Source organism: Halichoerus grypus, chromosome 13, assembly GCF_964656455.1.
Source record: "Halichoerus grypus chromosome 13, mHalGry1.hap1.1, whole genome shotgun sequence".
NCBI classification, from domain to species: domain Eukaryota; kingdom Metazoa; phylum Chordata; class Mammalia; order Carnivora; family Phocidae; genus Halichoerus; species Halichoerus grypus.
This window is the reverse complement of record NC_135724.1, coordinates 87547124-87556751: the sequence shown is the minus strand read 5'-3', so window position 1 is coordinate 87556751 and position 9628 is coordinate 87547124. Positions and strand designations below refer to the sequence as shown.

Below are 9628 nucleotides of genomic sequence, written 5' to 3'. Positions count from 1 at the left end.
CAGCCATCCCTCTGTTTGTTGGTACACATGAAGGAGTCTAAGTAGAGGGTAGCTGCTGAGTGCAGCTTCCTTGGGTTGTCCATGGTGGGGAGACCCCAGGTGCCAGGTACAAGGAGACCAGAAGGCTGGGTAGAGGTCAGGCCCTGACTGAAGTTCACAGTCACCCCAGCTACACATCTCTCATGACCTGTCTGCCTTTAAGTGGCGGACCTTACTATTGTTGGAGTCTCACTAGTTTTCTTCTCAGAAATTAACCTTATGAAGAGCTTCTGGGGGCCTCTCCTACCTGATCCTTTGCCCTGGGCCCCTGTCTTCCCTCCCCACTTCTCCTCACCAGTAAAACCCGTTTCTCCATTCTGCCGTGCTGGGTGAGCACATCTCCAGCACAAGGGAAGGGGACCTGGGGGCCTTGGTTATTTTTCGTTTAGGACTAGCATAAGGTTGAGGCATGGCCAACCAAACCCAAACCTGAGCCCACGGATAGCTCAGATTTTAAAAAGCGCTCACCAAGTCTTTCCAAGTGCCACGTTTCACCAGCCCTTCCTTTCACTTGTCTTGATATTTTTGGACCCCCATGGTATGGTTTTATCACCTGCCTCCATCCTGATTTTTTTTTTTTTTCAAACATGGAACGCCTCGTGAATTTGCGTGTCATCCCTGTGCAGGGCCCACACTGACCTTCTCTGCATCATTTGTAGTAAATGCGCTGCCGAAGCGAGCACCCTCCATCCAGATGTTGAGGGTCACTTGACTTTGCCTTTGGCAGCTGCCGTTTTCCGCCCCCTGCCTGACGTGACACAGGGTCCACGTGTGGCTCTGCCCACTCTGGACCCCTAGGGAGGGGCCGAGCAAAATCAGCTTCATTTCTCCATCCACTTTGCCAGGACAACCTCATTAGGAGTCCGTTACACTTTGGAAATGCTAAAACCAAATCACTCCATTCTCCTTTTTTTTGGTCTTAAAGAAAGGAGAGCGGGCCCCCTTTCATAGTCTTTGAGAATCACAAAAAGTGGGTGGCAAGAAAGGAGGGCGGCCACGCAGAGCCCCCGGGTGTGAAAGGAGAGAGTAGAAGTGGTAGAGTGTGCCGCGCTTGGCGGCGTTCAGGCCGGGCTGTGGGCTTCCACCGTTCCGGCCCCGAAGCCACAGCACCTGTTTGGTGCAAGCCAGCTCAGTCCCCTGGCAGTGAGCTTGGGGAATCTATTAGCTTTGCCCCTAAAGTTAGATTCCATGCTGTCTCAGAAGAATGGTAGAGGGAGAGAGAAGGGGTGGGATGAATGAGAAAGAAGCTAGGAAAAGATGTGTACTGAGGCCAGAAAAAAAACGAAAGCTCTTTGTGGGTTTACTTATGCAAAGTAGAGTGCAAATACCTTGACCTGGCAGTTCCCCACCCCTGACTACCTTCCAAACCCACACACACACACACACACACACACACACACACACATCAGACACACAGAGCAATTCAAAGCTCTGGTCTGGAAAACCTTTCCACTGGGGTGTCATTGGTTGCCTTGTGATGACAGGTTTAATGAGTTTTATATCTCTGCATTCCGCTGAGACCACCTACCCAGAGGCCACACCCTACTGATCCGGTTAGCCAGGGCCCGAGTCTGGGCATGGGAACACAAGGGCAGTGCGGACCGAGGGTCGGGAGACCTGTGCTCTGGTTTGGGTGAATCGCTCCGACCTGCTGTGTGACTATATCCATGTTGCTTGCCCTCTCTGTAATTCAGGGTTCCAAATTACAAAATGGGACTGATGGTTCTTGTCTCATAGAAATGTCACAAGACAGAGTAAACTATGGTCTTCCAAGTGCTTATGCTTCTAGGAGTCAAGAAATCAGGGAAATCTTATGTTTCTCTCTCTCTTTTTTTTTTTGGTTGTTGTTGTTGAGGTAAGGTGTCCTGGGCTCTCTTATGCAAGCCCTTAGAAGACATTTAATTGGAGCATAAGACTGAAAAAAAAGAAAAAAAGCAAACCTGCTCACGAAAGAAGAGCCTTGAAGTCTCGTAGGTGTTTCCTTCCAGACAGAAGGACAGGAGATTCTTGGGTAGTTTCTAGCCAACAACCTCAAGTGGAGGATAGAGGCGCTTTTTTTTTTTTTTTCTTTGTTCCAGTTTCCCTTTCTGGTCTGATGTCTCTTTAAGTGACGCTGGTGGGGCCGCAGGTTATGGTAGAAAATAATGTCCCAGATGCTCAGGTCTTTCTATGGGGTAAAATATTGATCAGCCTGCCTTGTCAGTGGGTGAAAAAAGGAACAGCCTTTTTATTGATGTGTGTTTATTTGATTATTCGTTTAATCAGCCCAGCTGATTCTGTGCCCTCTAATGGTCTGTTCATCCGTGGTAAAGTGCGTCTGGAGGAAAACACCATGGTCTACGGCTCTAGATAGAATACGGTGCCCAGGGGCACCTGGGTGGCTCAGTCGTTAAGCGTCTGCCTTCGGCTCAGGTCATGATCTCAGGGTCCTGGGATCGAGCCCCGCATCGGGCTCCCTGCTCGGCGGGAGGCCTGCTTCTCCCTCTCCCACTCCCCCTGCTTGTGTTCCCTCTCTTGCTGTGTCTCTCTCTGTCAAATAAATAAATAAAATCTTTAAAAAAAAAAAAAAAGAATACGGTGCCCAAGAACTAACCTCAGGCTTCTCGTTCTTGTGCAAGAGCCTCGGGTTCTCAGCTGCTGTCTCAGCCTCCTATTGTTGCTGCAACAAATTACCACAAACTTAAAAACACAAATGTATTTTCTTAATTTGGGGAGGTCAGAAGTCAGGAAGGCTGTGTTCCTTCTGGAGGCTCCAGGGGAGAATCCAACTCGGTGCCTTCTCCAGCTCCTGGAGGTCGCCGCGCTCCTTGGCTTGCGGCCTCTTCTCTGTCTGTCTTCTGGGCGGGCCACCCCAGCCTCTGTCACACTTTTCTCTAGCAGATCCTCCTGCCTTCCGGGGCCAAGGACCCTGGTGATTTAAGTCGGACCCCACCCTCTCCTTTCCTGGGTTTCTCGGGACCTCAAGGCCCAGAGCCATTGGGGAAGTGCGTTGATTAGAGCCTGTGGAACTTTCCTTAGGACAGAGGGCAGCCCGACATTACAGGCCTGTTGAGCCCCCTCCCCGTCAAAGGTGTGGATGACCATGGAAAGAACTAAGAGTACGGGAATAAAAAGAAGAGGGACCCAAGATGTCTGCTTATAAGAAGCTCGTTTAGGAAGGGTGGAAGCAGGCGAGGGGGGTGACGGCCCGTAAGCGCGGCCTCGCTGACGCCGTTCTCCTTCACCTGGACTTTGGAATCACTTCACCAGAGCACCACCACGTTTTCCATCCTTTACGGCCTTTATTTTTAGTTTGGGGTATTTTCTATTGTTTGAAGGTTGCCCGGAGGGTTTACACAGTATAGAGTTTCTTTGCTGGGCAGCAACAGTAGCCAAGAGAGATGGAATATAAACTTTTAAGCCTGTTTTCTCCGAGTTCGTACATCAGCGATGGCTTTCAACAGAAGAGCTCACGCCCCCTGGCTCGCCTGGCCCTGGGGGAGGGGAAAGGTGGCTTGTGGAGAACATTTTGTGTTCTCTTATCTTTCATACTAGTGGAAGGGGATAAGCACCAGAATAGGAAAACAAAATATCTGGCTATTAATACACCCTAAGTCCTCTAGCACATGGATTGGATTTGTTTATTTGTGAAAGAGAAGGATGCTTCTCTCTGACGGCGGGCCCCCCTGCCAGCTGGACGGCGACGGCGGGCACGGTGCCCTCCATAGGCTGAAGGGGCTCTGGGGCCGGGGCCTAACGCCCCACTTGGAAGAGAAAACCCTCAGAGTCTTCTCAAGAAAAGTTGCTTTTCTGGCTCAGCTCGCCTCAAGCCCCAGCACTTCCCGTCACTCAGGGAAATTAGGGAAGAAAGAAAAAAAATAACAAAGCAGGAGGATTCACCATGGAAGGGCCAGAGAGTGCCCCCACCTCTGCCACCAGACGCGCGTGCGGCACCCTCCCCGTGTCCAGCCTGGGGAACCAGAGGACTGGGGAACCCTGCCGGAGGAGAAGACATGCGGGTTCCTCAGGCCGGCCACTTAGTTGGCAGTGAGCAGGGCCGACACAGGAGGGTTCCCCCCCTCAGAGAATGAGCCCTTAGCGAGGAAGGCGACCCTGCTGACCCTGCTGAGCTCAGATTCGGGGCTACTGTCCTCTAATATGTTCCCTTGGGCCTCTTAGTGGTTTGAAGAAAGCAGTGTCCCAGAGTAGACAGAGTTTTCTGGACGGGCAGATGGCTAATTAATTATAAACCTTCTGGCTGGGAAAAAGCCAGAAGGGAAGAGATTTCTTCTGGGGGCAGGAGTATGCACACGCCTCCGAGCCCCATCCCTGCCGTGTCTTGAACAAGTTTCAGAGTGCCCTTTGACTGCCTCAAGAGGTCTCTGCTTGCCACCCACCAGGGTCAGGCCTTCTCAGGTTCCCGGGAACATTCTGATTAGCCCGGAGTCCCGGGCACACACGGAGAAGAGGAGGACTGGATTGGCAGGGCCTGCCCTCTCCAAGAGCAAACAGGGACAAAGGTCGGTGTACTTAAGGCTGCCTCTCCCAGCCAGGCCAGATGCCCCAGGTTGTCCCCTGCGTTGCTACATGATGCAGGAATCTGTCATTTCTGTGCCTGCTGGGTCACCCATTACCCCAGATCCAATTCCCAGGCAGGGAAGGTTAGGACACCTGAGCAGAAGCAAAGGCTTTGGCATTCAACAGCTCGGAGACAGAAATGCTGTCGTGTCTTTACCTGTTCGGTGGACAGCCAAACGTGTTACACGTTATGATGCCATCGTGGAAATATGTATGAAAGGAAGAATTTGTAAACTAGATCTCCTGCCTGTCTTGGGAAAGGGGGCTCTCTGAGTGTCCACAGCTCTTCAGTCACTCAGAATCGGGACAAATGTTCTTTGTGATGATCTCTCATACTGTATTTCTCTGCTGCCCCGGAGCGTTTGAATTTTGTCTCTGCTCCAGCCGGGTCTAGGCATCCGTTGGGCTTCTCTGTGAGAATCTAAACACGTTGGAGGTCCCTGAGGTTGCCAAGCATAAACCAGTCTGGCACAGATTAGGCGTGAGAGCAAGGAAAGCAGCTTGGTGCTTTATGAAATCATCACGGCTCCGGCCCACAGCCCTTCTTGTTTGGGATTAGAATTAGAAGTGGTGTTTGCTTGTTTTCCTTCTCCGTACCTGGGAATGGTCTTCAGCCAATGGAATGACGACACGGCGGCTAAAGTTCATCGAGGTGCTGTGCTAAGCACTCCGCCTGAATTATCTCATTTCACTTCCACCTCACACCTGCAAGGGAGACATGACCCGTCCCCAGCCTGTAGGTGAGGACCAAGGCTCAGAGGAGTAGCAGCGTACTTGCAATGACCTGCTACAATCATGGGCGAATCTGACTTGCTAGCACCCTGTTCTGAGCCCAGAGGAGGAAGAAACAGGAGGACAAGTATTTCTGAGGGCTGCGGTTGTGGACAGCTCTCTTGGAAGCTAGGGCCCTGGTGATTTATATTCCACGGGGCCATCTGAGGAAGTTGTTTAGTTTCTGAGGTGATAGATGAGGGCAGAGCGTGGGCTGAAGGGTAAGTCCGGACAATGTTTCTTGTCTGGTCCCCATCAGGGAGTCCACAGGCTGACTTCTGGGCTGTGTTTATATCATTATTTTTAAGGCACCAACACCAGCTCAGCAGCTCTAAGCTTTCTCTTCCTTTAGCCATCCTCCATGAGGAAAGAAGCCAAGAGGGAGAGTTTCCCCAACCATTTCCCTCAGCGCAGCTGATCCCAACTTGAAACCTAAGACTTGTCACCCCGCGGCCCAACTGAAGCCTGGCTAAGCCTCGGGTCTTTAGACCCAGCAGGAAGCCATTCCCTGCCCTTGTATCAAGAACCACCTCCGGGGCCCAGGGGGGCTCTGCTTCCACGGTTTGACCTCAGGGGGGTCAGGTGGCTGCTGAAGCCCGTCAGTAGCAATCCTATAGACTGGGACTGTCAGCAGCAGTTTACTGGAAGAGGGGGAGGGAAGGTGTCGAATTTGGGACCTCTTCTTGAAAAGTAGTAGTCTCTTTGGAAAAGGAAGGTGGCAGAGGAGTTCCTATAGCATTGAAAGAGCCCACTGAGGGGAGCGGTGATCCAGTGCCGTGCCCTGCCCCCCCCACACCTAGGACTCCCGCTCCTGCCTTCAGAGCCATCCATCATCCTTTGTCCTGGCTGACGGAACTCTTCTATGGATGGGCGATGCGGGTGGTGAACCCCCGGGGCCTCCTGGCCACCCGCAGGTCACAGGACCCTCCAACCTGATGCTCCAGCAAGACTTTGGTTCCATCCTGCCCGGCTGCCTCTGTAGACAGATGACACACATCCCAGCTTTGCTCCACTCTGCGATTCTGAATTACCCTCTCTGGCAACTGGCCCCGGCAGTCCCCTCCCAGTGTCCTGATATCCCCTGGTTAATAAGCAGCTCACATAAAGACACCAAGGACTGTTGCAAGAGGGGGAGAAAGGCTGAGGTTGTCTGAATATAGGCCAGGAAGCCCTGGACTTGGCCCAGGAACTTGGTGGCTGTTTCTGTTCTCTGCCCTTTGGTAGCCTTCCTCACGGGTTACAGAAGGAAGAGAAGCCTGCATGCCTCATCTAAAGCTGGGGTGGACCATGAGGCCACGAGGTATTTATTAATCAATGGGAGACTCTTGCTGAAGCCTGAGGTCCCTTCCTGGAGGATTCTTGTCCTCTCTAGAAGAGAATAAATGTCTGCCCTTTGTTCTTACAAACCCATTTCTAGAAAGGTCCTAGGTCCCTGTCAATTAAAACACTAATCATCCACTTCCCTCTCCCCTGTCTTTCTGAGCTGCCCAGACGGCACTCTTCCCACCAACCACCCCCCACCTCCCGTACTGTTTTATCCCCTGGAGTTTGGAGATGTCCTTGAGATGTCCCTGTGGAAGGAACTAGTGGGGAGTGTGTGCCAGACACCCCCTTTATTGTCACTCTGGCCTGAATGCAACCCACAAGGGGAGCTGGAGCCCTCTCCCTGGGACTGCCCATTGTCAAGGTCCTGGTCACCTTTAAAGCCTCCTGCAGGGATCCCCATTGCCAACAGAGCCTTTTGCTGAGGCCCAGCGCTGTGACATTTTAGACTTGGAAGTCCCTAGACAAATACGTCTCACTTAATCCTCACCAAGCTGGCCCCCAGTGGAGAGACTCGTTTGGCCAAACTTATCAAGTACCACTAGTTCTTGCAGCAAACGTCCCCTTTGTTCCAGGCATTGTGTTTGGGTCTGGGGATACAGGACAAACAAGGTAAGGTCCCTGTCCTTGAAGAGCAACCAGACTATCGGAAGAGACACACGCTATGGGCCTCTCTCATTTGGAATGCCTCTGACCCAGCACTCCTCTACCTTCCCAGGCTCAGGACGACCCTGCTGTCTGCCATGTATCAGCCCCATGACTTCAGCTTAATTGCTTACCCTAAGCCTAAGGTCGCTCATTGTAAAGTGGGGTCGTTAATGGCCATTAATAGAGACATTGTGAGGATTAAATAGATTAATTAGAACCACTTCTATTTAAGGCACCTAGGACTAAATACATACTGTCATTATTTTCCTCCTGAAGGTAACATGTGCCAGGGAGGAGTGGCAGAAGCAGGCCAAGCTGGGTTTGATCCCCAGCTTGCAGGCAAAAATGACTCGCCTGAGCTTCATCTTCCTGGGTGATAATGGTTTACTTAATCCGAGTAAATTGGCTGACACATGTGAAAGTACCTAATACATAGCAGGAGTTCGCCACGTGTTAGCCTCTTGGAACTTCTTAAGGATCTGAAGACCCTAAAGCTCCAGGAAGCCAGAAGAGACTCGGCGAGAAGCCAGCGCGTTCCGTAGGAAATGTTCCAGTTCTCCCAGTTAATCCTCAAGGCTTGACCCTCCCTGATTCTGTTCTCATCCCCCAGAGAGGCGTGCTCCGTGCTCAAGGCTTCCCTCCCTCTGTCCTCTGTGCTTCTGTACTAAGTACCTGGAGGCCCTCGTCCTGTCCACACTCAGGCACCACTCGGCCCGAGATAGCCATTCAGCTGCTCTAATCTCTCCCTACAGCTCCATCTCCCCCTCTCCGCAGCCCCCACTCCATCCCTTGTTCCCCTAGCCCCTTAATCAAATTAAGGGAAAGAAGAGCGTTTAGATAGTGTTACTAAATATATTTCTGTGCAGGGGAGGAAGTAAAAGGGAAGAGTTGGGGGGGAAGGAGGCAGAGTGTGAAATTCCTTAGCGGAATGTGCTCTGAGAGCCTCCTTTCTCTCGAATAAGCCCCGGAATCACCTATCTGGGTGGAGTTTTCTCTCTGGCAAAGTGCTCTCACAAACACTATCTCTTTACAATACAGGCCTGGTGGCAGAGTGCCCACTCCCCGGAAAGGGCTGCCGAGGCCACCGCACCTCACGAGCCGGTCTGACCCTGGTCTATATATCTCACGGGACACCCTGGCCCCACAGGGGTGACTCGGCCTCCCGTGGGGCATGACACCAACGGAGGGGCCGCTCACGGCTGGAGGTCGCAGTTTTCCCTTCTGTGTTCCACACACACACCCCCTCCCCAGATCCAGAATCTTCTGAACATTTGTACATTTTGAAAACTGTAAAGCGCCAATGGTAGAAACCTTTGAAAACACGCTAACGTACCAAGGGGAGAACGACAGTCACGCGTGGTCCACAGCTTCATTCCTGGGATACCTTGAGGTAGCGCTTTGAAGCGTTTCTGAATCGCACCCATGTATTTGTGTGTGTGTGTGCGCATATGTGCAAGAGGAACGGTGTGCACACCTATTGTGTGTGTGGTTTTTTTAAGATTTTATTTATTCATTTGAGAGAGAGAGCGAGAGCGAGCACAAGCAGGGGGAGCGGCAGGGAGGGGGGAAGCAGGTTCCCCGCGGAGCAGGGAGCCCGATGCGGGGCTCGATCCCAGGACCCCGGGATCATAACCTGAGCCGAGGGCAGACACTTAACGACTGAGCCACCCAGGCGTCCCCACACCTATTGTTTGTATTCAGCTCTTATATTGAATGTGTTTTTTGTGTTGCACTTCATCAGAAGTTTTTCTGACCTATTACTTTAAAATAGCATGAATTCGGATTTTTTTTCCTCATTTGAGAAAGAAGACATGTCCATTTCGAAATGACCGTTGTTCACATTGACTGAGTCTTAGAAGGCTGGGGACCCTGCTCAGCACTTTACACTCACGATCCCGTTGAATTCTCACAGCACCTCTCCGTGGCAGATGCTGACAAACTCATTTCACAGAGAAGGGAGAGAGGCCTCAGGTGAAGGAGCTCCTCCTAGCCAGCAAAGGGATCTCACACCCACTGTTTCATCCAACCGCCTACACCGGTGGCCTTATTTAATGACTACATGACGTTCTTTAATACGTACTTGCGGTGACTAAGCCTGCCCTTTCGTTGGGCATTTAAGGATCTGGCTTTGTAGTTTTTTAGCAATGACCATCTTCGCATGAATTCATCTTTGTTCACCTCTCCTGTTATTTCTTTAGAGTCATTTCCTCGAAGTGACATTACTGAGTCATCCTTTTTCAAGTCTCGTTACTGATCACCGAGCGCCTTTCCGGGAAGCCAGCCGGCACTA

At 51.6% G+C, this 9628-nt stretch overlaps 1 non-coding gene across 1 annotated transcript; it reads right to left on the bottom strand.

The window, feature by feature from the left end:
• Positions 1 to 620: 620 nt before the first annotated feature.
• LOC118542898 (U6 spliceosomal RNA) lies at positions 621 to 722 on the bottom strand. The gene has a single exon (XR_004920832.1). It is a non-coding gene; the product is annotated as a U6 spliceosomal RNA (small nuclear RNA).
• Between the last annotated feature and the right edge of the window lie 8906 nt (positions 723 to 9628).